Below are 27,240 nucleotides of genomic sequence, written 5' to 3'. Positions count from 1 at the left end.
ACCAGTTAAGATAGTCTAAGTAATGCTTGGTAAAACAAACAAACAAACAAACAAACACGTAAAATTGTAAAGGTTTAAAACATTTGCTAGTACTTCATGTCCCTGGTGGGTTGGCTTGTGGGGGTGGGACGGTGGGAAAGAAGGATGTATTCTACATTGTCTTTTGTCAAGAACCCTGATAGGAGAAACTAAATGTCCGCACTGCCAGAATGTCAAGTCAAAAAAAAAAAAAAAAAAAAAAAAAAAAAAAAAAAAAAAAAAAAAAATCAGGGTCGGAGGAAATGATGCAGAGCAGACGGGAAGAAAGCAAATGACATAATGATTCATAAAGCTTCCTCTCAGAAGTGACACACATCACTTCTGCTCACATATCATTGGCCAAAGATATTTATATGGCCACACCTAACTTCAAGGGGCAGGGAAGTGTAACCGTGTCAATTTCTAAGAAAGAAAACGAAGTACTTTGTTGAACAATATTAATGACTACCAGATGAACTTTAATTCATGTGAACCCCACTAAATGCTTACGTGTATTTAATTAAGAGTTTATCTGTCAAGTCCCTGTGTCTCACAAAGACAGCTAGAGGAAGCTAGTCTTACACCTGTACTTCTGGTAAACTGTCCTCTTCATAGCCATGGAAATGAGCTTCAATGTAGCAGCAAAGCTTAAAGGAGCAGGTGAGTAGTTAGCTAGGAGTATGCCACCATATCTAAGCCATCGGTTGTAGAGTATCATCTTTTGTGGGTCGTGCATACAAGGGGCCAAGGAATGAGCAAGTACAAGAAAACACCCTAGTATAGTAAAAAATAAGACAGGAGTTGAAGTCAGAAGACCAGTTTTGGTCTCTAACTTTGCAATTTACTGCATGAGTGATTTTGTGTCCATTGTTTGTCCTCTAGGAGTGTCCCCACATGAAAGATAAAGAATCAAATGGATATTACATGCAAAATATTTTGTGACTCATAAGCACTATGTAACCATCACAGAAAGGAAGAATACATTATTCTGAACCCTCGACTTGTCTGAACTGTGCACAGATTTTAATGAATCCCTGATTCTATCTCAGAAAATAGAATTACTATTTGGCATGGTACCACTCCTTTCTTTCTTTTTGTTGAGAGAGAGTCTCACTCCGTCACCCAGGCTGGAGTGCAGTGGTGCAATCTCGACTCACTGCAATCTCCGCCTCCTGGGTTCAAGCAATTTTCTTGCCTCAGCCTCCCGAGTAGCTGGGACTACAGGCACATGTCACCATGCTCGGCTAATTTTTTGTATTTTTAGTAGAGATGGGGTTTCACCATATTAGCCAGGATGGTCTCAATCTCCTGACCTCATGATCTGCCCGCCTTGGCCTCCCAAAGTGCTCGGATTACAGGCGTGCCCAGCCTCTATTTCATTTTTCTATAAGTCAGCAACTCTAACTTTAAAAGTACAAAATGTATTACTAATAAAATGATATTTTATAACACTTTCCAGAATTATTTCATACCACAACACCCAAAACCCATATCAACTGCCATCATCAAACAGAGAAAAAGACCCTAAGAAACTTGGTGAATGATAACAGAACAGAACAGAAAACGAATTTCCTGGACACAGAAAATGAAGTCTCCATGAAGGAAGGCAAAAGACAAAGAAGAGAGACTAAAATGTAAGTTGTTATATCTTTATCTTTATGCCTGATGTTATAACACTGGAAGCCTATACATTATGTGCAACTACCTCCCTTTATTATATCACACATTTCGAGTATTCAGGAGCTCTTAGATCATTCAGTAAATATTATTGTGAGCTTAGCAATTGTAAATTTAGGTTTTGGAAATATTTTTGGTCATTTTAAAAGCCTCAAGTCTCCCTTTCTTTCCTTCCCCCTTTCTCTCCCTCCTCCTCTTAGTTATTTGTACATGTATTAACTATAGAGCTGCTTTGTGTCGTGTGGAGTGCTGCTCTTAGGGATATCAATATGCTTAGAGTATTTTCCCTGCCCTAGAAGGATGCAGAAGCTAGAGATGGTAATGAAGTAGAGGCTGTGATAGATGTATAAATAGGATGTTACAGGAGCAAGAAAAATAAAGTAACTGTGTTTAGCGAGGTCAGGAAAGGATTCACAGAAAAGGTGGCATTTGAGTTGAGTTTACTGTGTGTGAAAGGTAGGGTAAGAACTTCTGTGTAGAGAAAATAGCTTGTGCTAAAGCACAAAGACGAGAAATAGCCTCATGCATCTTGAACCTCAAATGATTCAAAGTAGCTCATACAGAGGATATTTGTGGCAAGGAGAGATTACATAGATAGGCAAGAGCCTGACCATGGTGGTCTTTACAGGCAATAGCCAAGGAGTTTGTGGGGTGTTCTAAGTGGACTTTAAATAGGCAGATTTTAGAAAGAAGACAAACATTGTTATTTACTAAAAACTCCCACATTACCCACAAGTGGGAAAAATACTGTTTACTCTCAAGTTTATACATTTGTGAATTACTATATTAATCTAAGTGTTGATATCTAAAATAACCTTTTACTTTGGCTCAACAACATTATCAAGATTACCTTCATAAAGCAGGAAATATCCTGTCCTGATCTCCTTCAAATAATTTCATTAAAAACATTGGTCTCTTTTAGGGAACCTAATCTACATATCCAGTATTTTAATTCCAAAGCATTTGAATGTGATTCGTTTATTGGAGTTGTGCTTGACTTTAGTGTAATCATTACAAACACAGACACAGGGAATGTCCTTGAGATTTTTCCATTGTGTAACTCAGTCCTAAAGCTTTCAAACAAATAAAGCTGGCATGCAATTTCTTTCTCTTTCTCATGCCATCTCAGTTGTGCCAACAACCCTAAGTGCTTAACAAGCTAATTTTTGATAGTCAAATAACCAAAAGTAATAGTTCTACTTAATTTTTCACAGTGAGTTAACTTTGTTGCATGTTGTGACAATAAAGAACTTTGGACAAAAGTAAGCATAAACTAATGACCATGATTCAGATACATTAGCAAGCTGGAAACATTTTGGTCATTGTAGCTGGATGCCTTAAAGGAAAACACAGCGATACATGTTCTCTTTTCTGTAAGTGTAACATTTACACATTCATATCAGACTTATAGATTAGAAAATGCTTGTAGTAGATTTAAATTGAATATAAGCTATGGTACTGGGATATTTTGTTTGAGTATGCAACCAAAAATCTTGATTATCTGTATGACTACGATTGTAACATGCACTCTATGTTTAAGTTAAAAATGGATAAGATCAATAAGATGGGTAATATTTTCTGAGCAAAACATCAAATGATTGTCCTTGGATTCTGACATCACTAGGACACTATACCTAGTTCTGTGGAACGGTATATAAAAAGCAAAATCTGATTTAGTGAGTAGAGAAAGAACACTTGAAAGTAAAGTTTAGTTGAATATAGGCAGAAGCAGATCATAATGCTGTACAAGGAAGACATAAGCTTAACCTAACTTTTTCTTATCTCTGTAAGGCCTTTGTTTACTTCACCCTTACCCTGTTCATATTAAATATTCGTCTCTTGGCCACAGCTAAAATGCAAAATGGTTAATTGTCAGCACTTAAAATTCTAAGGGCTGGAATTCTGGTTTACATAGTAGATTGGAAAAATACTTAGCTAGTCAGTTCACTAGTGGCGTTCCTTGTGCCCCCCTCCTCCCTGCCAGCCATAGGGAAAATAGATGAAGGCTCTAAGATGGGGAATAACTCTTCTGAGGTGAGGAGAAATGTTTCCTGAGGACATTTGCTGAATCCTGGATATTCGTCCTTTGGAAAATATAGCTAATTAAAGGGACAGCCTGCAGATTGCGCTTGGTTTAGCCATTGAGCCATTTCCAGGGAGAAAGAAAAACCAGCAAAGTTTTTGTTGGTTTCTTTGTTTTAGCCATTGTAGGAGGCTGGTGAGGGAAACTAGAAATTTTAGGGGCTTCTTCAAATGCTAATTTATCCTATATGACCTTGGCAAAATTATGGATACCTGCAACCACACTGGAGGTTGAGAAAGTCATCTAAAAGCTTCAAAAAGACATACTGGGGGAGTACCTTAGACACTCCATTAGTCTCTAAATAAGACATGTGCTAGACTATTAAGGTGTCTGAAGTGACCGGCTAAAGAGCTGGGCTGGAAACTTATGAATGATAGAGCTGGAAATTCCGAAGTCTTTCAGAACTGCAGAGAAAGAAACCGAGTAGGCTTTTAATTAAAAGCTTGAGATGGTCATTTTCAACAAGATGACTGAAACAGATGTATACTGGGACTTACACAATCTATAGTCCAGCTCTAACCTATATCAATTCCTGACTCTGCAAAATGATCAGCTGCTTAACTGAGTGGCTTAACAGAAGAAACAGGAAACCCTGTCTGGTGAAAGATAACATTATTTGGACCCTCTTTATTTCTTTTATACTTAATGTCTGACATACAATAAAATATTACTATACATGCAAAAAGACAGGAAAATTTTTATTAATAATGAAGAAGAAAAAGATAGAAATAGTAGCAATTAGTAAGTGATCCAGATATCAGAGTTACCAATCAAGACCTTTGTAATAACAATAATTAATATATTAAATAAATTAGAAAAAAGATAAAAAGAATGGATGAAAGTGTGGAGATTTTCTCCAGAGAATTATATTCTGTTAAATAAAAAGAAATAGATAATATACAATTGAAAAATACAATCTCTACAATTAAGAACTCAGTAGATGGATTTAACAGTAGATTAGAAACAGAAGTATACAGGACAAGTGAATTAAAAGATAAGTCAATAAAAACACACACAATTAAGAACATGGAAAAAATCAGAAGAAAAAATGGATAGAGATTTATAGGATGATCCAAAGGTCTAACATACTAGGTATCACAGAAGTAAGAAGAGAAAATGGGTGGAATCACTATTTATATTTTCCAAACTGATGAAAGATTACAACTGAGAGATTCAAAAAGCTTTGAGAACCCCAACTTGAAGATAAACAAAGCAAACTACACCACAGTGTATCAAAGAATCTTCTGAAAACCAAATATAAAGAGAAAAGCTTAAAGTTTTTGCTTTAAAAAGAGAAACACAAAGACTAAAATCTAACTTCTTAACCGAAATGATGGAAACTAGAAAACAATGAAATGACATCTTAAAAATGTTAAAATAACTGCCAACCTATAATTTCATACACAATATTTTTATATCCTTCAAAAAATGAAGATAAACATAGTTTTAGTCAAATAAGAGATAAGAGACTTTGTCACTAGAGGGCCCACTATTGTAAAATTAAATGAACTTCTCTCAAGTAGAAAAACGATTCCAGACAACCTACAAAATGAGAGAAAATTTTTGCAATCTATCCATCTGACAAAGGGCTAATATCCAGAATCTATAAGGAACTTAAATAAATTTACCATAAAAAACAAACAACCCCATCCAAAAGTAAGTGAAGGATATGAACAGATACTTCTCAAAAGAAGATGTTTATGTGGCCAACAAAAATGTGAAAAAAAGCTCATTGACACTGGTCATGAGAGAAATGCAAATCAAAACCACAATGAGATACCATCTCACACCAGTTAGAATGGCAGTCATTGAAAAGTCAGGAAACAACAGATGCTGGAGAGGATGTGGAGAAATAGGAACGCTTTTACACTGTTGGTGGGAGTGTAAATTAGTTCAACCATTGTAGAAGACAGTGTGGATATTCCTCAAGGATCTAGAACCAGAAATACCATTTGACCGAGCTAGGCTTTGCTATTACTGTGTATATACCCAAAGGATTATAAATCATTCTACTATAAAGACACATGCACATGTATGTTTATTGCCACACTATTCACAATAGCAAAGACATGGAACCAACGCAAATGTCCATCAATGATAGACTGGATAAAGAAAATGTGGCACATATACACCATGGAATACTATGCAGCCAAAAAAAGGATGAGTTCACGTGCTTTGCAGGGACATGGGTGAAGCTGGAAACTATCATTCTCAGCAAACTAACACAGGAAGAGAAAAACAAACATTGTATGCTCTCACTCTTAAGTGCGAGTTGAACAGTGAGAATACATGAACACAGGGAGGGAACATCACAAACTGGGGCCTGTTGGGGGGTGGGGAACTAGGGGAGGGATAGCATTAGGAGAAATACCTAATGTAGATGATGGGTTGATGGGTGCAGCAAACCACCATGGCATGTGTATACCTATATAACAAACCTCCACATTCTGCACATGTATCCCAGAAATTAAAGTATAGTAAAAATAAATAAATGAAAATAAAAAGTAAAAAAAAAAAAGAAAAATGATTCCAGATGCAACATGAGAATATAGGAGAAAATTTCAAACTTCAGGAGAGTAAATATGTGGATAAATACAAATGACTAGTGGCTGTATGTATGAAACAAGAATTGTAATGTCATATATATTTGCATATAGTATATATTATATATGAAAAAAGCTGAATTACAATGGAAACATATTATTATATTGCTGCAGGTAATGCAGTGCTTAGAGAGAAACTGTAGCACTACAATTTTGATTTGGCATGTTTCTATTTTATTTTAGTTCAAAATGTTTTCTAATTACTAGCTTAATTCTATTGTGGTCAGAGAATATGCTACATATATTAGACAAGAAGAAAAACTGAAAATCAATTATTTAAACTTACAACTCAAGAAGCTAGACAGTAAAAAGCACATCAAAACTAAAGAAAACCTAAGGAAAGAAATAAAAAGAGCAGAAATAAACAATGAAAAGGAGAAAAATTAACAAAACTGAGGCTTGAGACTTAGGTAAAGTTGATAAAGTTTTAATAGGATTGATCAAGAAAAAATAAAGAATCCATAAGTTTTCAGAATTGAAAAGATACAGATCACAATACATTCAGTGAGATAATATTATGAACACTTTCTCCAATAAAATTACTGATTTGGGGGAAATGGATTCATGACTCAAAAAACTCAACAACTTACTAATTTTGCCATGAGAAGAAATAGAAAATGTAAACAATCAGACATATGTGTTTAAAAAATGGATTCTTAATCAAAATTTTTTCATATTCAAATTCTTAGGCGCCCGTAATTTCACTGGTGATTATTTCAAACATTTAAGAAAGACATAATAGCAATATTATACAAATTCCTCCAGAAAAAGGAAAAAGAGGAAACACTTTCTAATTCTTTTAAAGAGGTACCATAATATGGATTATAAAATTGACAGAATAACAAAGGGACATTATACACCAAGTTTTCTGATGAACATTGACGCAAAATTCTTAAGAAAACATTAACAAACTCAAGTGAGCAATACATAAAAAATGATGATACATCATCATTAAGAGGAGTTTGAGTATGCAAAAGTAGTTTAACATCAGAAATCAGTCAATGTAATTCATTACACTAACTGATTATAGGAAAGGAATAAGAATTTATAAATAGATTTAGCAACATCACTGAATACAAGGTTAATCTGCGTAATTTAGTAAGTCTTTCTAATAATCTAATAATAATCTAATAATCTGCATAATCTAATAAGTCAGAAACAGTTGAAAAAAATAAATTTAAAACATTATCACTTACCAAAGTATCAAAAATTATATACCTAGTATGTTAGTCCATTTTGTGTCGCTATAACAGGATATTTGAGACTGGGTAAATTATAAAGACCAGAGTTTATTTAGCTATAGTTATGCCAGATGGCAAGTATGGGAAGCATAGCACTGGCATCATAGCTTCTGCTGAGGGCCACATGCTAAGTCAAACTATGACAGAGAGGGTCAAAGGGGATGTAAACACATGGCAAGAGATACCAACAGTAAGGAGGAATCTCGCTTTATAGCAACCCCTTCTTGCAGAAACAAATCCATTCCTGAGGAATAAATCTAGTCTCAGTAAAGCAAGAACTTATTACCATGAGAAAGGTACCAGGCCATTCACGAGGAAACTGCTGCCATTACCCAACACTTCTCCCACTAGGCCCCATCTCCCAATACTGCGACACTGGGGATGAAACCTCAACATGAGTTTTGGTGGACAAACAAGATTTCAATCATAGCACATAGGAACTAATACAATGAAACATGGGCAAACACCTCTGCAGTCAAATTACAAAACATTATTGAGAAAAATGAAAGAGGATCTAAACAAATGGTGAAATATTCCATGTTCATAGATGGAAGACTCAATGCTGTTAAGATATTAATTCTGCCTAAATGAGTCTACATCTTTAGTGTAATTCTAATTTTTAAAGCCAGCATACTTTTTATTAAATGAAAATTGGAATGGCAAAAGGCCAAGGATATCCAAGGTGTTATTGGAGAAGAACATAGCTAGAGGGCTTTTTTGACCAGATATCAAAATTTATTATAAAATTATAGTAGTCAAGATAGATATCAAAATTTATTATAAAATTATAGTAGTCAAGACAGTATAGTGTTTGTAGGACAGAAAAACTGACCATTGGGACAGAGTCCAGAGCCAGACTAACCTAGTCACTGGATTTGTGACACACAGTAGAAGAAGTTGCAATGCAGTACAGCAAAGAGATAACAGTCTTTTCAATAAATGATGCTGAGTCCTACTAAATAGAAAATAGTCAAATTCAGATGGATTATAGATTCAAATGTAAAAGGCAAAATGATAAAACTTTTAGAGGAAAAGTTTGATGATCATCTTTATGATCTTGGAGCAGGCAAAGACTTTAAAATGAGACACCAAAAGAACTATTTCTAAAACAAAAGAAAGATAATTCAGTTTATATCAAAATTAATAACTGCTTTAAGAACCCCAAGGTACATGTATCCAGAATACATAAAGAACTAAAAATCAATAAGAAAAAGGCATATAACCAGTAGAGAAATAAACAAGGCTGAAGTAGACAGTGTAATAGAGAATATTCAATCACATTAGTTATCAGGAAAAGACAAACAAAAAAACCCTAGTATACAACAATACTGTACATTCACTAGAATGGCTAAAACAGAAAGGGCAGAGAATCCTGAGTGTTAGTAAGGATGTGAAGCCACAGAAATTGTTGGCTGAATCACTGCTGGTAGGAGTCTAAATTGGTACAACTACATTGGCAAACAGTTTGACACTATCTTCTAAGCAATATGATGCCCAGGTATATAACTCGACAGAAATGTGAGCATAGGTTTATCAAAAGATACGTCCTAGTAGATCTTAGTAGGACTATTTATAAAATACAAAACTGAAAATTGCTTGAGTGCCTGTCAAGGGTAGAATGGATTAATGAATTGTGGCATCATCACAAAGTGAAACACTGTATAGCTCCATACTGTGGACAAATATTTTCCTCAGAACTCATCATTCAGAACTGCATAGCTGCTTCCAGAGTGTGTCTAATATTATGGGAACAGACATTTCAGAATGAAACAAGAGGCCCAATGGGGTTAACTGCATGGAGGGCTCCGTGAGCCTCTGGTGAGAGGTTTGGCCTATGAGAGGCAACGTTTCTATCATTTGCGATTCAGCCCTCGTTTCAGATTCACTGAGCATGTGGCTCAGCGGTATCTGAGCAGCCTGAGTTCGTGAAGGCATCCCTTAGGATGCACAGTGATAGCGTGACTAAAAGTGATCAGTCCTTTCAACCACTTTAATGGCATTTGCCCAGTGGGATAGAGCTAAAGTATGTTTAGATCTTGAAAGTCATCTTCTTTTTTTGCTGGTTGTTTTTTGACGGGGAGATAGAGCTGGAAAATACACCCACAGGTGTTTGACAAAAGTACTCTTATGTGAGGAGTCTTGCATTACAAATCTGTCCCTGAGGCTGAACTTGCTATTCTGGTATGTTTTCATATGACATCTAATGTGCAGTGAGAAGAAAAAACAAGTGGAAGGTTGGTTGTCTTTTCCTGACAATGAATAAGACAGAGACCCTTGATAGTTAAATTCATTTGCAGTCAAACTAAGTTTTGCAGTGTCTTTTTAAGAGCCAGGCAATTCTACCCCCAAATAAAATATATTTTTTTAATCCACATTACTATACTACTGACAAGTCTTTACTTCAGAACTCATCATTCAGAAATGTGTAGCTGCTTCCAGAGTGTGTCTAATACCGCTGGAACAGGCGTTTCAGAAAGAAATGAGAGGCCCAGTCTCAGTAACTCCATGGAGGGTGCCGAGCTCCTCTGTTGAGGGTTTGGCCTGTGAGAGGCAATGTTCCTATCATTTGCCAATTTGGCCTTTGTTATTCCCATGTGGCTCACCAATAGCTGAGGAGAGTTTGGCCTCCTGTCAGCTGGGCACTTAGGCAGTACGTCCCTCAAGTCACAGAGTGACTAAAAGTGATCAGTTCCTCTAGTCACTTTAATGATGTTTTGGTACTAAAAGAAAAAAAAAAACACCAATTTTCAAGAACATTAATCATATTAACTCTTTTATATTATTTTTAATTTTATTTTTACATTCCCTGGACTGAAATGGAAATGTCCCTACTGGGCATCAGCCATCACAGACTTGGCTATTTAAGCAAAGCTGGGAGAAAACAGAGCTGGTGGCCAAGTGAGTTGCCCAAATCATTAAGAGTTGGAGGGAGTCCGGATACAGTCAGGGTTCTGCTCTTGCTACTCACCACTGTTCCTGGCAACATTGATCGTTGTGGCTGCGCCGTGCGCCGTGGGCCTCCAGGACTCAGGAATCTGAGCCTGTGATGGAAGAAGGGAAGTCCAAGTCCTCCCAGAAAGGAGAAGCCTCAGAGTAACCTCATGTGGCCTACATGTGCCTGGGCTCTGTGCCAGTCTGCACTCGGCTGGAGTACCAGATAATCCTTCCTGAGTCTGTATGGAGTCCCTTGGCCTCCACAGGGAAGGCACATTCAGGACATCGGGGCTATTTCTCATGGTTCCAGAGCAGGCTCAGCTGTCTTCACTTCCCACTTATTATGTAACTCCCACAGAAGCAAGAAGATAGTTTCTATCTAAGAAGATAGAGGGTGTGAGGAAGTGGGGAGAGAACATAAGAGAAATAGAGCTATTTCCAGGTAGAATATTCTTGGCAGAGAAACACGGGCGGTCAAAGAATTTTAGAGATGGAGAGAGACCTTGGATGTAAACTTATCTAAATCCTTTGGTTTACATATGAAGAAACAAAGCTTCAAACAAGTCAAGTGACTTATCCAAGGTCATAGATATATAGATAGCAAGGTCAAGATTAAGACTTTGTTTTTCAAAGGTTGAGATTCTTGTCTTTCTTTTCACTTTCTACCTAGCTATAATTACACACCCTCACATACACCTTTCTGTTTAAGAAAATCGTTTTTCTTAAAATCTCCATTGTGTACTCATACTTCTGAAGTTATATAATATTGAGTAGCCTTTTTTTCCACACTTATTTGTTAGGTCCAAGGATTGTTTCCTTTTGGCAATAGCAAATTCATCGTTCTCTAGTTTCTCTACCTTAAAAACTAAGGGGTTTTCTTCTCCTTCCCTCCATTTGGCAATATCCTCAACGAAAATCAAACAAGCTGTGAATGGGTTAAAAAGGGGTGGGGGGTGGGGGAGTCTTTAGAAATTGTGTGTAGCCCCATTTGGCCTTAGGAAAACATAAGAATTGGTGATCAAGTACATTCAGCAGGATGGCTGCCTTTCAAGGGAAACAATATCTGGATATTTCTATGTCTAGACCACAGAGGAAAAATGTTTCCTTGGTAATTAACCCACTGAAAGCAGAATAGGCCTGTGTGGCTCTAAGAAATAGAGATAGAGAGGAGTTAGACAGCTGAAGTTACTGAAGATTCATCCTACAGATGGCATTGTTAGTGATACATTTATAAAAGCTTGTTCACAAGTCTGTATGTCAGCATTTTAAATCCAGAGTCTTCACAGAGTGAAAAGTAAATAGAGGGTGGTAAGAAGTTATTTGTTTTCTTAACCAGCCAATGGTATTTTTTCATTTTACTGTTTTCACTTCACTCTCTGTTTGCACGCTACTGGTGAGGGTCTTGTGAGAAACGTCCCTTCCCCTGGAGTGTGAAGCAGGGGTCATATAATTAAGACCTTCAAGACATTTTTTTTATTGGGAATCAAGACGTTAAAAGGTTGCTTAGACAAGCAGTTTGTCTGGGTTCTGGAGATGAAATCTGTCTGAATCTAGGTAGAATTATGAATCTCATTTGATTTGATAATCACAGTCTTTGGGTCTTGCTTTGTCATTTACAAAAGCTAAATGTAAGTTGATATGTATTATTATCTAACTAATTAATGTATTAAAAAATTCTCTGCAGGGATAGGCCATGAAATAGCACAGATTGCAGTGAAATATTTTGAACCTTTTATGTGGATACTATACATTAGCAATCATAGAAAAGGGATAGGTTTCCTTTACAGTTCAGTTTCCTAAGTATGACTTTGCATTTTCCTTCCACATCCATTTATAAAATGCTACTGCAGGCTTACCGAGATGTTTAAAATCATCGGGATCTGAATTGACAGAATACACAGGATCTATTTGAGAAATGCATTCTATAAAGAGAAATAAGATAAATACAAAAACAAGTATACGTGTAATTAATATTACATAAATGATATCACAGTGCCGAGAAATACACAGTACAAGCATGGCCACTGTGTGTGGTGAAGACAGTTAGGGTAGGAATTTTACAAGCCTCAGTTAATTGATGAAATAATGTTACAAGGGATATTTAAATAGCTATGAAGGAAATAAAAAATAAAATACCTCAAACTAATCTCTTAGCTTGATTTTTTTCCCCACATTCCCTTCTAAGCCTTTTCTGTATGCAGGCATAATTTTAGGAATCTCTAATGGAGCATGAGTCCAGTCCTTTGCCTTCCTTCCCAGCTCCCCCATGCCTGCTCCATCTCTCCTGCTTCCCTCTTGTGAAAGCTCCCCCTCCCTCCACCAGGCTGCTTATCGCTGTGGGACCTTTCTCCTTCGCCTGGAATCATCTTTTTCAACACGGTCCCTCATCACTCCTCCTTTCACCTATCAGACTTCTGTTCACACTTCGAAGCACTGGCATTGCATTTTCCAAGAATTCTTCCTAGTATGTTTCCTACTCCTCCACTCACCTGTTTTTCTACTTGTTTTAAAGCCTCACCTCCCTTTCCCTGCAGATTATATTAGATGCTCCTCCTCTGTGAGCTTATAAGAACGCTTTGCAATTTTTATCAATGTATTTACCATATTAGATTTTAATGATTTATTCCTCCAACTATGATGTGAGCACTTTGAGAGGAGGAATTGTATCTTATTGAGGCTGTATTCTTAGTGCCTGTGTTAGTGTCTACCATACAGAAATAGTTCCATAAACTTGACTGAATGAATGGACTAGGGGCCTGATATCCAGTGCTGAATGTATAATACAGAGTCCCTTCCCTCAAGAAGTGTACAGTCTGGCAGACAGACAGACGCCACACACGCACACACACACAACCCTCCCTGATCTCCCCCACCCAATATAAGTTTTGCTAATACAATAAAGGAAACAAAAAGTGTTTTGTGATAGAGAATAATAGACTAAATATGCCTTAGATGGGAGATTATAAATGTTAGGTTGTAGTTCCAAACAATGGAATCCACTGTGGTTTGTTCTAGCAGAAAATTAATTTATCAACATATAAAAGGTGACTCACAGGGTCTCTGAGAAGACTGGGGAACCAGGAACAATGTCCACACATAATTCAGGGTCTGCTCCAACAAAAGCAGCATAGCCACCACCACTTGGCTCTGAAACTACAACTTCCACAAATCCCCAACCCCACCAGTGAGGCTCAGGGTGGGCTGTCAGAATCTCCACCCTTACTGCCCAGAATAGCTTGTCATCTCCACCACCTGCTTTCTGAAAAGTGAGTACTAGTAAGACTCCCTCCTCCTGTTAGCCCCTTCTCAGTGGAAGGCTAACTCTGGTGCAGCTGACTGGCAGATCATGGATCACAGACCTGTACTCCAGCTGCAGTGGAGCAATGGAGCTGGGAAGTTGAGTTCTGGTATTTACTCTGGGGAAGCAGGATTCACAATGCAAGAATTACTACATTCTTGGAATTTCTATTAGTGTAAAAGAATATTAAAGAGATGCTAGCCAGCCACAAAAGAAGGTCACTGTAGCTTATGAAGAAGCTCTCTGAGAAGGTAACATCAACATTGATATCCGAAGGATGATAAAGAACTTGCCAGGCAAAAACTAATGGTTTAACAAAAATGGTGAATATTTTATTTATGGCAGGGAAATGCTTAGCAGCTTCCAGGATCTGAAAACATTCCACCATGGCTAAGGAGTGATGAGTGATAGAGAGAGAGCCTGTGCTGAGACTGGAGATAGCACAAATTATTCAAAGCCTTGTAGGAGATGTGGAGGTGTTTGTATTTAATTTGAAATCTAGTGAGAATCCCTTAAGGGTTTGAAGCTGGGAGGGTTGAGGAGATTTAATTTATATTTCACAAGTTTTATAATGACTGGTACAGAAAATAGATTGGAAAAAGGCAAGAGAGAGAACAGAGTGACGAGCAAGGAGACTATGGAGTTTTCCAGGTGAGATAATTGTAGCTTAAACAGGGGTGGTGGGTGGCTGTGGTGACAAATAGGCAAACTATGAAATATAAGTTGGAGAAAAAGTGGCTGGACTTAACACTTGTCTATATTGTGAGTGCCTGGTTAAAATAAAAAAGAGATATTAGGAAGGACTTCTAGGTTTCTAATTTTAAAACTGGTGGGTAGATTCCTGAAATGGAAAAGACTGGAGAAGGGTCATATTTAGGGGAGGAGGGTGTTGGTTAATTTTAAGAGTTTGGTTTGGGACATGTAGTGGATACTGAGACTCTCCAGGCAGATCTGTGAGTATTGCCCAGATAACAGAAGTCACAGAAATGTAGGTTATACTTACCTATGAACCTGACTCCTCAAGGAAGATGTCAGACATGCAGAACTTATTGCCCTAGCTATGAGAGTGCTGTCAGCAGACAGGCTTCAGCTGTCAACCCCACCAGCAATGCCCTCAGCAAGCCACTTCACACAATGTCATGCTGCCTCCAGGGGTGGCAAATGGGCAAGTCCAATGACTGATAAAGGCCTGGCCATCTTGTTCCAACAGACAGTCTTAAAGGTGTACTAGTTCCAGAGCTCCTCATGGCTTAGCCAACACTGTTGTTGGTCCTATTTCTCCCTCTTCTCACTTCTGCTTTCTACAAGTACTGATTTCAAGCATACACTTTAGTAAACATCTAAACCCTGTCTTAGGATCTGTTTTCCAGAAAACCCAACCTATAAAGTTGATACCAAGAGTGGTTTAAGAAAACAAGTGCTAAAATGGAGTTCTGGAGTCAGATTACCTGCCACTTGGCCAACAATGAAGACACCATTCCTGGTAGTAGATGAAGCACAGAGAGCCCTGGTACAACCATCCAGTTGTCAAAGGTTTTGCTGGTGGTACATCGGGATGGTATAGCAGCATAAGGGAATCCACTAGTTGGTTCCATATATCAGGCATTTGAGGAATATGGGTGAAACAGAATCAAAACAATAAAAAATTCTGTGTCTTTAGGAAGTTAGCATCAGAATTGAATTAAATTGTAGGACACCCAGCTAGTGTACAGAGAGTTGGAGAATTGATTGTGGGAGGAAAACCTCCTTGCCGACTTGGTGTCAGAAGTAGGCCAGATGTGGTAGCTCACGTCCATAATCTCAGTGCTTTGAGAGGCTGAGGCAGGGGAATCACTCAAGGCCAGGAGTTTGAGAAAAGCCTGGGTAATATAGCAAGACTCTATTTCTAAAAAATATGTATTTTTTAATTAGCTGGGCATGGTGGCATGAACCTGTTATCCTGTCTCCTTAGGAGGCTGAGGTGGGAGGACAGCTTGAGCCCAGGAGTTCAAGGCTGCAGGGAGCTGTGATCGCATCACTGCATTCCAACTTCAGCCTGGGAGATCTCATATCTAAAAAAAGAAGTGTTCTATGGGTAGAAAGAGATCATAGTTGTCAATATGTTTGGTACAGAGGTGAACTACTTGGCTACCTGTTGGTAGTCCCTTGCCAACAATTGAAGGTTAAATGAATGAATGCCGCACCCTAGTCTTAGAAGGACATGAAGGCCATGGACTCAGATCTCTTAGGGCTGAAGTCTGGATCATGTCATGGGTCAAGCTATCAAAAACAGGATAGGTGCTAGCTGAAGGTAAGGAGAATTGAGAATTGATAGTGAAGCATGAGATAAGACATGCCATTTGCAACCTGGAGACCAGCAGTAGTGTAGAGGCTGTCATTTATTTAAGTAATCTTCTAGGTTTGCCCCAGGAAGAGAGCTCTACTGATATCTTGAAAAAGCTGCTTCAAGAACATGCAAGAAAAAGTAGATATGAGAAGCTCACAGGGTAGACTCCTCTTTTTGTGAAATTTCAATTACACTTGGTTAGACCTTTTTGCTTGTACCATAACACCAAGATGTTCTGTCACTCCCCTACCTTTCTTAAAAATTCTCTTTTAAAATTGTGTTTAGTTTGGGTAAATTTTATTGATCTGTCAAGATCACTGATTCTGTAGTTGTGTCAAGTTGATTGATGAACCTTTTGAAGGCATTCTTATAGTGATAATGCAGATGTTTAATAAACAGCTGCATTGAATGTAATATTTTCTCTACTGATATATTAAAAATGAGATTACTCTATGACTTTCTTTTATTGTACTTTTTATTGTACTGGGTGTTGACATTAAAGTCTTCTAGCCTCATAAAATACATTTGTGGGTTTTCCTTCTTATTTAATGAATTAGTTTTTATTATACTGAGATTACTTATTGTATATATTTTTTAAATGTTTCATATAAAGTTAACTTTTTCTGGTGTTTCTATGGGGAAGATTCCTTTTTTTTGAGGTGAAAGCCATATAACATACAACTAACCATTTTAAAGTACAATTTAGTAGTATTTAGGGTACAATTCAGGGTACAATTCTAGTTCTCTAAAGAGAACTAGAACAACAACTAGTTCTCTTTAGCTTAAAAACTTTTTATTGTCCCCCCCCAAAAAAACCCCATATCCATTAAGTAATTATTCCCCATTTCCCTCTCCCTAAATCCCCTGGTAACCTCTAATATGCTTTCTGTTTTTATGGATTTCCCTATAATGGATAGATCATATAAAAGGAATCATATAGTATGTGACCTTTTGTGTCTGGATTTTTTCACTTAGCATAATGTTTCAGAAGTTTATCCAAGTTGTAGCATGTGAGTGTACTTTATTCCTTTTTATGATTAAGTAATGTTTCATTCTTTGTGATATACCCCAATTATTTTGTTTAGCCATTTATTCATTGATGGGCATTTGGGCTTTGCTATTTTCAGGCTATTATGGATAATGCTGTTACAAGTTTCTGTATGGACATATATTTTCTTTGTTTCTTTTTCTTTTTTAAAGAGTGACAGGGTCTTGTTCTGTCACCCAAGCTGGAGCACAGTGGCATGAACATAAGTCACTACAGCTTCAAACTTCTGGCCTCAAGTGATCCTCCTGCCTCAGCCTCTTGAGTAGTTAGGACTATGACTGAATACTGCGTGTACATATATTTTCATTTCTCTTGTGTATATACTTAGGAGTAGAATTGCTGGGTTGTATGGTAATTGTATGTTTTACTTTTTCAGGAACAGCCAATATGTTATCCACAGCAATGACATCCTTATATTATATGTTACTATCAGCAAAGTATAAAGGTTTCAATTTTTCCAAATCCTTGCCAACACTTGTTATTTTCCTTTTTCTTGATTAAAGCCATCCTAGTGAGTGTGAAGTAGTATCACATCTTGGTTTTGATTTGCATTTCTTTAATGGAGGATGATGCTGAACACCTTTTCATGTTCTTGTTAGCTATTTGTATATCATTTTTGGGTAAATATTAAAGGAATCTTTAGTCCATTTTAAAATTAGGTTGTTTGTCTTTGTTGTTGAGTTATAAGAGTTCTTTATATATTCCGGATATCAAACCATTATCAGATACATGACTTGCAAATATCTTCCTCCATTCTATAGGTTGTTGAGAAGACTTTTGACTAATTAACGATTATTTTCTTTAGTGCTATATACTTTTCAAGTTCTCTGTATCTTCTTCAGTCAATTTCATATTTTCATAATAGTACCAATTTTATTTATAAAACATTTCTGTAAGGTTTATATTATTCTCTGCGTATAGCTTTAATGTCTGTTTTAATATTCCTAATATATATATATTTTTTTGAGACAGAGTCTCACTCTACTTCCCAGGCTGGAGTGCAGTGGCATGATCTCAGCTCACTGAAGTCTCCACCTCCTGGGTTCAAGCGATTCTCCTGCCTCCCAAGTAGCTAGGATTACAGGCGCCCACCACCATGCCTGGCTAATTTTTTTATATTTTTGGTAGAGATGGGGTTTCACCATGTTGGCTGGGCTGGTCTCAAACTCCTGACCTCAAGTGGTCCACCCTCCTTGGCCTCCCAAAATGCCGGGATTATAGGTGTGAGCTCAGCCAATATTCCTTATATTTTATTTGTCTATTTTTTATTGGGTAACACATTCTTGGTTTATACATCTTCTCTCTTGGGCCTTTGTTTTCTATTTTATTATTCTCTACACTTAGTTATATAATTTCTTTCATTACACTTCCTTTAAGTACTCTATGTTTTTATTTCAGTCTCTTAATTTGAATATCTAACCCATTATTTTCAAACACTCTTGTTTTATGGTAGAAATATTTCAAGGCTTAAGGTTTATCTACATGTACTGCTTTAGCAACATTCTAAAACTTTTAAATGTCGTGCTTTTATTTTCCAAGCCTAAATATTTTGTCACTTCCAATGTGATTTCCTCTTTATCCCATTAATTACTTAAAACTATAGTTCTTAATGCACAAACATAAATTTAAAAAACTATTTTAAAATCATTGGGAACTGTTTTATTTTTACTTTTAACAATGTTTTAATTTGTAACTTTTGTGGTACCTAGTAGGTGTATATATTTATGGGCTACATGAAATATTTTGCTACAGGCATTTAGTGTATAATAATTACATCATGGAAAATTGGGTATCCATTCCCTCAAGCATTTTTTCTTTGTGTTACAAACCAATTTTACTGTTTATTTTAAAATGTACAATTAAATTAATATTGACTATTATTATAGTCTCTGTTGTTATATCAAATACTAGGTCTTATGCATTCTTTTTACTTTTTTGTACCCATTAATTCTTCCCACTCCCCCACAGCCCCTCATTACCTTTCCTAAGCTCTGGTAACCATTCTCCTATTTATTCTTTATCTCTATGAGTTCAATTGTTTTTATATTAATTTTTTAATTTTAATTTAATTTTTTAAAAATATAGATGGGGTTTCACCATGTTGCCCAGGCTAGTCTCTAACTCCTTGGCTCAAGCAATCCATCCACCTCGGCATCCCAAAGTGCTGGGTCTACAGATATGAGCCACCACACCCAGACCTGTTTTGATTTTTAGATCCTACAAATAATTAAGAACATCTTTCAACTGGGTTTAGAGAACGTTGTTCATATAATATCATTTCTTTGATAGGTGTTGATTCTTGTTGACCTAGACAATTTTAGAAAACATTCAGTGTTGAAAAGACTGCATATTCCCTGTTAGATGCAGAGTTTTTTAGTTGATCAATTATATTTGACATTCAAAAATTCTGTAATTTTACTAATTTTTAATGTGCTTGGTATATTAATTTCTGACAAGTGTTCAAAAATATGCCACCATGAATTGGGATTCATAAGATTTATTTTTAATTCTGAGTTTTCGTTTAATGAAATTTCAGGCCTTTTTTAGGTTAATATTTGTATTAGTTCATTCTCATACTGCTAAAAATAATTACCTTAGACTGGGTAATTTATGAAAAAAAGAGGTTTAATTGACTCAGTTTCACAGGCTTAACAGGAAGTATGACTAGAGGCCTCAGGAAACTTACAATCATGGTGGAAGGTGAAGGAGAAGGAAGAACCTTCTTCACATGGCATCAGGAGAGAGCACGAGTGAGGGGGGAAGTACTACACACTTTTAAACCATCAGACCTCCTGAGAACTCACTATCACCAGAACAGCATGGGGAAAATAGCCCCCATGATCCAACCACCTCCAACCAGGTTTCTCCCTCAACATTGGTAATTACAAGTCAACATGGGATTTGGGTGGAGATACACAGAAAAACCACATCAATATTAAATGCTTGTTTTATCTTCCTGTTAGATTATTCCTTTCATTATATAGTACTTATCTTAATTTCCCGTGATGTTTGTGCATTTAATTCAATTATATTTGATGATGACTTGTTATACCAGCTTTATTTTGGTCAATAAGTATCTGAAATATCTTTTTTGTACTTTTATTTTCTGTGTGACTTTATCATGTGTCACTTTTAGTAGCTTGCAGCAGTATTATTTTTTCTTAGATCCCAATCAGATCATCTCTGTTATTTAATAGATGGGATTATTTCATTTACATTTATTACTATTAATATTTTAGACTATTTTAAATCTAATTTTATTTTCACTTTTGTTTTTAAAAAATCTTTATTTTTGTCTCTCTACATTTTTCTCCTTCTTTGTTAACTCTTTTCCTAATTTGTTATGAATTGATAACATTAAATATTTTTCTTTGCTGTTTTTTGTTTTCAAGTGATATCTTTCTATATTTTTAATGGTTAGCCTTATATTTTAAACTTTCATGTTTAACTAGAATGCTGAAAAGTAAATCTATAGTTATTTAACATTCATATCCTCTTCCTGGATACGACAATCTTATTCATCCTTTACTACCTATTATATGCTATGCCTCTAGATTTTTCTTTAGGATGTAGGCTTTAACTTATTTTTAAACCAAAAAAGTTAATATAATATGTATTAGTTTATTAAGTTTATCAGAATATTTTATTATTGTCTGTGCTCCCCACTGTTTATTTTAACCTTTGCTTTCCTTACAGATTTAATTTTCTGATTGTTTAATTATGTCCTAATGTAATATCCTAATTCAGTTAGGAGCAGAGTAGGAATAAACACTGTTACTCTTTGTATTTCTGAAGTTGTCTTTGTTTTGCCCTCACAATTGAAGGTACAATTGAAGCTTGTATCAATCTAAATACCATATTTCTGGAGGTTCAATTAGGAATGTGCTCAAGTCTTTCAATCTCTGTTTACATATTTTAACAACTCTTTCATATTTTTAAGTTTTCTTTCTGTAGAACACGCTGAATGAATTCCTCAGAGCAAGCTATCATTTTTCTAATTTTCACTTTGACTGTATTCAGTCTACATTCTACCCTATTTACTGAAATTAAAAACTAAATATTTTAAAATTTTATTTTAAAGGTTTCTAGTTTATCTTTTCCAAACTCCTTAGTTTTGGTCAGATTGCTTAGTAACATTATTTTATCCAAAGGGAATTTATATTAATTTTTTTTGCCTATCTTTCTTTGCATTAAAATTGTTCAAGTGTTTCACTTTGCAGGCCCTTTTTGCATGAGACATTTTCCTTTTTGCTCTTTCTAATAGTTTGTAATTTTCTCCACCTGGAGTTTTGGACCATTTGTTCAGAACTAAGTCTTAGAATGGCACTTTGGAGTTCGTTTTCTGTGGTTAGAATTGGAATATAATTTACAATTTTGTTTTGTGTCTATGACCTCAGTAATCCATAGACCTGAAACTTCATTTAAGTTGCAGCCTTACGCTGCCTTTGAACAACTTTATTTTCAGCCTCCTTTTACAAATACAGCAGCCCCTCCCTAGTTCTTGGCTTCAAGTAGTAAACCTGGCTCAGGTTCTCTACAATTTTGTGTGCAACACATTTTGTTTCTGTATCTTGCAGGGCCAGATGCTTCATTCCCAGAGCTTACTTCCATCACCAAATCCAACAGGCCTTTGGCTTGAACCCCTCTCTGCTTTACAGGGGTTTCTGTTTCTGATCAGTAGAGATGTTTATGTATACATACACACATATAATATTAAAAATACGCATATATAAAACACTGTATATATATGCAAGTATACAGTTACATATATATGTGAGATGTATAGGTATATATTTTAAATAAACCAATACATATTTTAAAAATATCTCACTTAATGTATTTAGAATAATAGGATTTTATAAAGCATTAGCTTACATCTTAAATTAAATTTCATTTATTATCAGTTATTCGGTTAAAGTTTAAACATGTGGTGAAACAAAATTAAATTTCACTAATGACTTAACCCCTAAATGTTATCATATTTTTCTCCCAATTTTTAAAAGTAAGTACTACAGATGAAGCTAATATTTGCTTAAACTATGACCCCAGGTTTATGTATTTTCTTTTGCTCTAAATATAGCCACTCTCACGTCTTTGTGTCTGCCCATCCATTCCGTATGTATATGCATTCATAAACAGTTTTACATTCTGTTTTTAAATGTGCTTAAATAGTACTACACTGTTGATTTGCATCTGTGTCTCTAAGATTTATCCTTACTGATTCTTATCAGAATCAATATCTTTAAGTTTTTTATATGATTTCACTATATTGATAAAATATATTTTTCTCTAACTTACGATAAGTCTGTTTTAATTTTTTATTGTTATAACACAAGTACAATTAATATTCTTATATGTGTCTCCTTGCGCAGATATGTGTAGCTTTTCTAGGGCATACACCTTGAAGTAGTACATCTGGATTGTAGAATATGCACACTTGTAATTTTATCATGAATGGTTCTCTCCAAATGATAATAAAAATGTGCCCTCTCACCAGTGGTATATAAGTGTATCGTATTCTCAATATTTTCCCCAATACAGTATTGTCAGACTTTTAAAATTTTGCCAATGCTATCATAAAAAAAACATTGCTTCTTTTAGTTTGCATTTCCCTAATTATAATAGAAATTAACATTTTTTTCAAATATTTATTGCCATTTAGATTTCCTCTTCTGTGAATGTTCCACTCATAGTCTTCACCCAAATTTCATTATATATCTTTTTTAATTCAGGAAGTGACAGATGGTCTTAGTAAGATACTGGTCCAGACAAAAAAGAAAACAAATGAGACACAGGCCGGGCGCAGTGGCTCACGCCTGTAATCCCAGCACTTTGGGAGGCCGAGGCGGGTGGATCACAGGAGATCGAGACCATCCTAGCTAACACAGTGAAACCCCGTCTCTACTAAACATACAAAAAAATTAGCCGGGGGTGGTGGCGGGCGCATGTAGTCCCAGCTTCTCGGGAGGCTGAGGCAGGAGAATGGTGTGAACCCGGGAGGTGGAGCTTGCAGTGAGCCGAGATAGCGCCACTGCACTCCAGCCTGGGCGTCAGAGCGAGACTTGTCTCCAAAAAAAAAAAAAAAAAAAAAAAAAAAAATGAGACACAGAGGAACCAGTAAAGAGATTATTCACCAATTTAGGCATGGACTGATGAAGTTAGGCCTATGGGTGGTGAAAAAAAGGGTCAAATTTTGAAGTACTGCAGAGAAAGAATTATCAACCATGGAAAATGAAGACATTAAGTACATTTTAAAATTTATGTTTTAGGGGCTGGCATCTGTGGAGGTGGAGCAAGATGGTGGACTAGAAAGCTCCACCACTCACCCCTCCTCCTCTCCCCTGCAGGGAGTTTTTGACACCAAGTCAACAACTGCCCAGAAAAACACAGCTTCATAACAACAGGAAATCAAGTAAACACTCAGAGTACGTGATTTTAACGTCATATCACTGAAAGAGGAACTGAAGACATAGAAAACACAATCCTGAATCACTGCTGCTGGTCTCACTCGTCTCCAGCAGCAACAGTGTGGTCCTGAGAGCATCTCTGGGGACTGCCTGAGGAGAACACAGCAACTGTGAGGCACTGAGCTCAGTGCTCTCTTGTTAGAGGAGGAAGGAAAACCAGACTAAACTCAGTGGATGCCCGCCCACAGAGGGAGCATTTAAACCAGCCCTAGCCAAAGGGGAATTGCCAATCCCAGTGGTCTGGACATGAGTGCCTGCAAATCTCCTCACCCGTAGCCAAATGCTTTGGGTCTCTAAGTAAACTTAACAGGCAGTCTAGGAGAGTCCTAGGGCTGAACAAGGCCCAGAGACAGTGGACTGGGGAAGCATGCAACACACTGAGACATCAGCTGGGGAAGCCAAGGGAGTGCTGGCATCATCCCCCCGTAACCCCAGGCTGCACATCTAGTGGCTAGTGGTAGAGCCTCAGGGCCTTGACCAGAAAGGTCTAACCCAACAAGGTCTTAGTGGTGGTGGCCACAGGGATAATTGTGTCACTCCACCCCCAGCTTTAGGTGGCTCAGAACAGAGAAAGAGAGACTCTGTATGTTTGGGAGAAAGTAAAAGAAGAGAACAAGATTCTCTGCCTGGTAATCCAGAGAATTCTCCTGGATTTTATTCCAAGGCCATCAAGGTGGTACCTCTACAAGTCTGCAAGAACCAGTGTTACTGTGGGTGGGGTGACCCCTAAAGCCGAAACAGCTTAGATCAGGACCCAAGTCCTTTCAAATGTCTGGAAAGCCTTTCCAAGAAGGACGGCTACAAATTAGCCCAGACAGTGAAGACTGCACTAAATGCCTAACTCCTCAATGCCAGACTAAGAATAAAAGAGAGAAGATCAAAATAAATACAATCAGAAATGAGAAAGGGGAGGCATTACAACTGATACTACAGAAACTCAAAGGATCATTAGTGGCTACTTGAGCAACCATCTGCCAATAAATTGGAAAATCTAGAAGAAATGGACAAATTCCTAGATACATACAACATACCAGTATTGAACCAGGAAGAAATCCAAAGCCTGAACAGACCAATAACAAGTAACAAGATTGAAGCCATAGTAAAAATTCTCCCAGTAAAGAAAAGCCTGGGACCTGATGGCTTCACTGCTGAATTCTACCAAACATTTAAAGAAGAACTAATGCCAATCTTACACAATCTATTCCAAAAAATAGAGAAGGGAATACATCCACACTTATTTTACAAGGCCAGTATTACCCTGATACCCAAATCAGACAAAAACAGAAAAAAAAAACCCTACAGGCTAATATCTCTGATGAATATTAATGCAAAAATTCTCAACAAAATAATAGCAAACAGAATTGAACAATATATCAGAAAGATCATTCATTATGATCAAATAGGACTTATCCCTAGGATGCAAAAATGGGTCAATATACTCAAATTAATCAATGTGATACATCACAACAACAGAATGAAGGATGAAAGCTATATAATCATTTCAACTGATGCTGAAAAAGCATTTTTAAAAATTCGACATCGTTTTATGATAGTAACTCTAAAAAAACTGGAGATAGAAGGAACATACCTCAATGTAATAAAAACCATATATGACACACCCACAGCTAGTATCATACTGATTGGGAAAAGAACTGAAAACCTTTCCTCTAACATTGAGAACACAACAAGGATGCCCACTGTTGCCACTGTTAGTCAGCATAGTACCGGAAGTCCTAGCTAGAGCAATAAGAGAAGAGAAAGATATAAAGAGCATCTAAATTGGAGAGGAAGAAGTGAAGTTTTTCTTATTTGCAGATATGATCTTATATTTGAAAAAACCTAAATACTTCACAAGAAAACTATTAGAAGTGAGAAACAAATTCAGTAGAGTTGCAGGATACGAAATCTACATACAAAAGCAGTAGCATTTCTATATGTAAACAGTGAACAATGTGAAAAAGAAATAAAAAAGTGATCCTATTTACAGGAGTCACAAATAAAATTAAATACCTAGGAATTAACTTACCCAAAGAAGTGAAAGATCTCTATAATGAAATTTATAAAACACTGATGAATGAAATTGAAGAAGACCCCAGAAAAAACAAAAAGAAGGCACATATTCCATGTTTATGGATTGGAAGAATCAATATTGTTAAAATGTTTATACTACCCAAAACAATCTACAGATTCAATGCAGTCCCTCTCAAAATATCAATGAAATAATAAGAGAAGAAAAGAAATTATAAAATTTTTTTTTTTTTTTTTTTTTTTTTTTTTGTTTTGTTTTTTTTTGAGACGGAGTCTTGCTCTGTCGCCCAGGCTGGAGTGCAGTGGCCGGATCTCTGCTCACTGCAAGCTCCGCCTCCCGGGTTCACGCCATTCTCCTGCCTCAGCCTCCCGAGTAGCTGGGACTACAGGCGCCCGCCACCTCGCCCGTCTAGTTTTTTTGTATTTTTTAGTAGAGACGGGGTTTCACCGTGTTCGCCAGGATGGTCTCGATCTCCTGACCTCATGATCCGCCCGTCTCGGCCTCCCAAAGTGCTGGGATTACAGGCTTGAGCCACCGCGCCCGGCCAGAAATTATAAAATTTATATGGAACCACAAAAGACCCAGAATGGGCAAAACTATCCCAAGCAAAAACAATAAAAGAACTTGGAGGAATCACATTACCTGACTTTAACTTATACTACAGAGCTTTAGTAACCAAAACACTGCAGTACTGGCATAAAAACAGACACAAAGACCAATGGAACAGAACAGAGAACACAGAAACAAATCCATACAGCTATAGTAAATGCATTTTTGACAGAGGCATCAAGAACTTACACTGCGGAAAAGACAGTCTCCTCAACAAATTGTGCTGGGAAAATCGGATATTCATGTGTAGAGGAATGAAACTAGAACCCTATCTCTCAACATATAAAAAATAAAATCAAAATGGATTAAAGACCTAAATGTAAGACCTCAAATTATGAAACTACTACAAGAAAGCATTGGAGAAACCCTCCGAGGGAGGGAGAGCTTCAGCAAAAATGGCTAATGCATGCTGGGCTTAATACTTAGGTGATGGGTTGATAGGTGCAGCAAACCACTATGGTGCATAGTTGCTTATGTAACAAACCTGCACATCCTGCACATGTACCCTGGAACTTAAAATAAAATAAAACAAAAAGTAGGTTAAGGATATGAATAGACAATTCTTAAAGAAGATATACAAATGTCAACAAATATCTGAAAAAATGCTCAGCATCACTAGTTATCAGGGAAATGCAAAATCAAAACCACAATGCAATAACACCTTATTCCTGAAAGAATGGCCATAATAATAATAAAAAAAGATATTGTTGTGGATGTGGTGAAAAGGGAATGCTTTTTTGCTGTTGATAGGAATGTAAAGTAGTATAAGCACTGTGGAAATCAGTGTGGTGATTCCTTAAAGAACTAAGAGTAGATCTATCATTTGATACAGCAATCCCACTCCTGGGTATCAACCCAGAGGAAAAGAAGTCATTATATGAAAAAGATACATGCACACACATGTTTA

Source organism: Rhinopithecus roxellana, chromosome 1 (genome assembly GCF_007565055.1).
Source record: "Rhinopithecus roxellana isolate Shanxi Qingling chromosome 1, ASM756505v1, whole genome shotgun sequence".
NCBI lineage: Eukaryota > Metazoa > Chordata > Mammalia > Primates > Cercopithecidae > Rhinopithecus > Rhinopithecus roxellana.
This window is presented reverse-complemented; position numbering follows the sequence as displayed.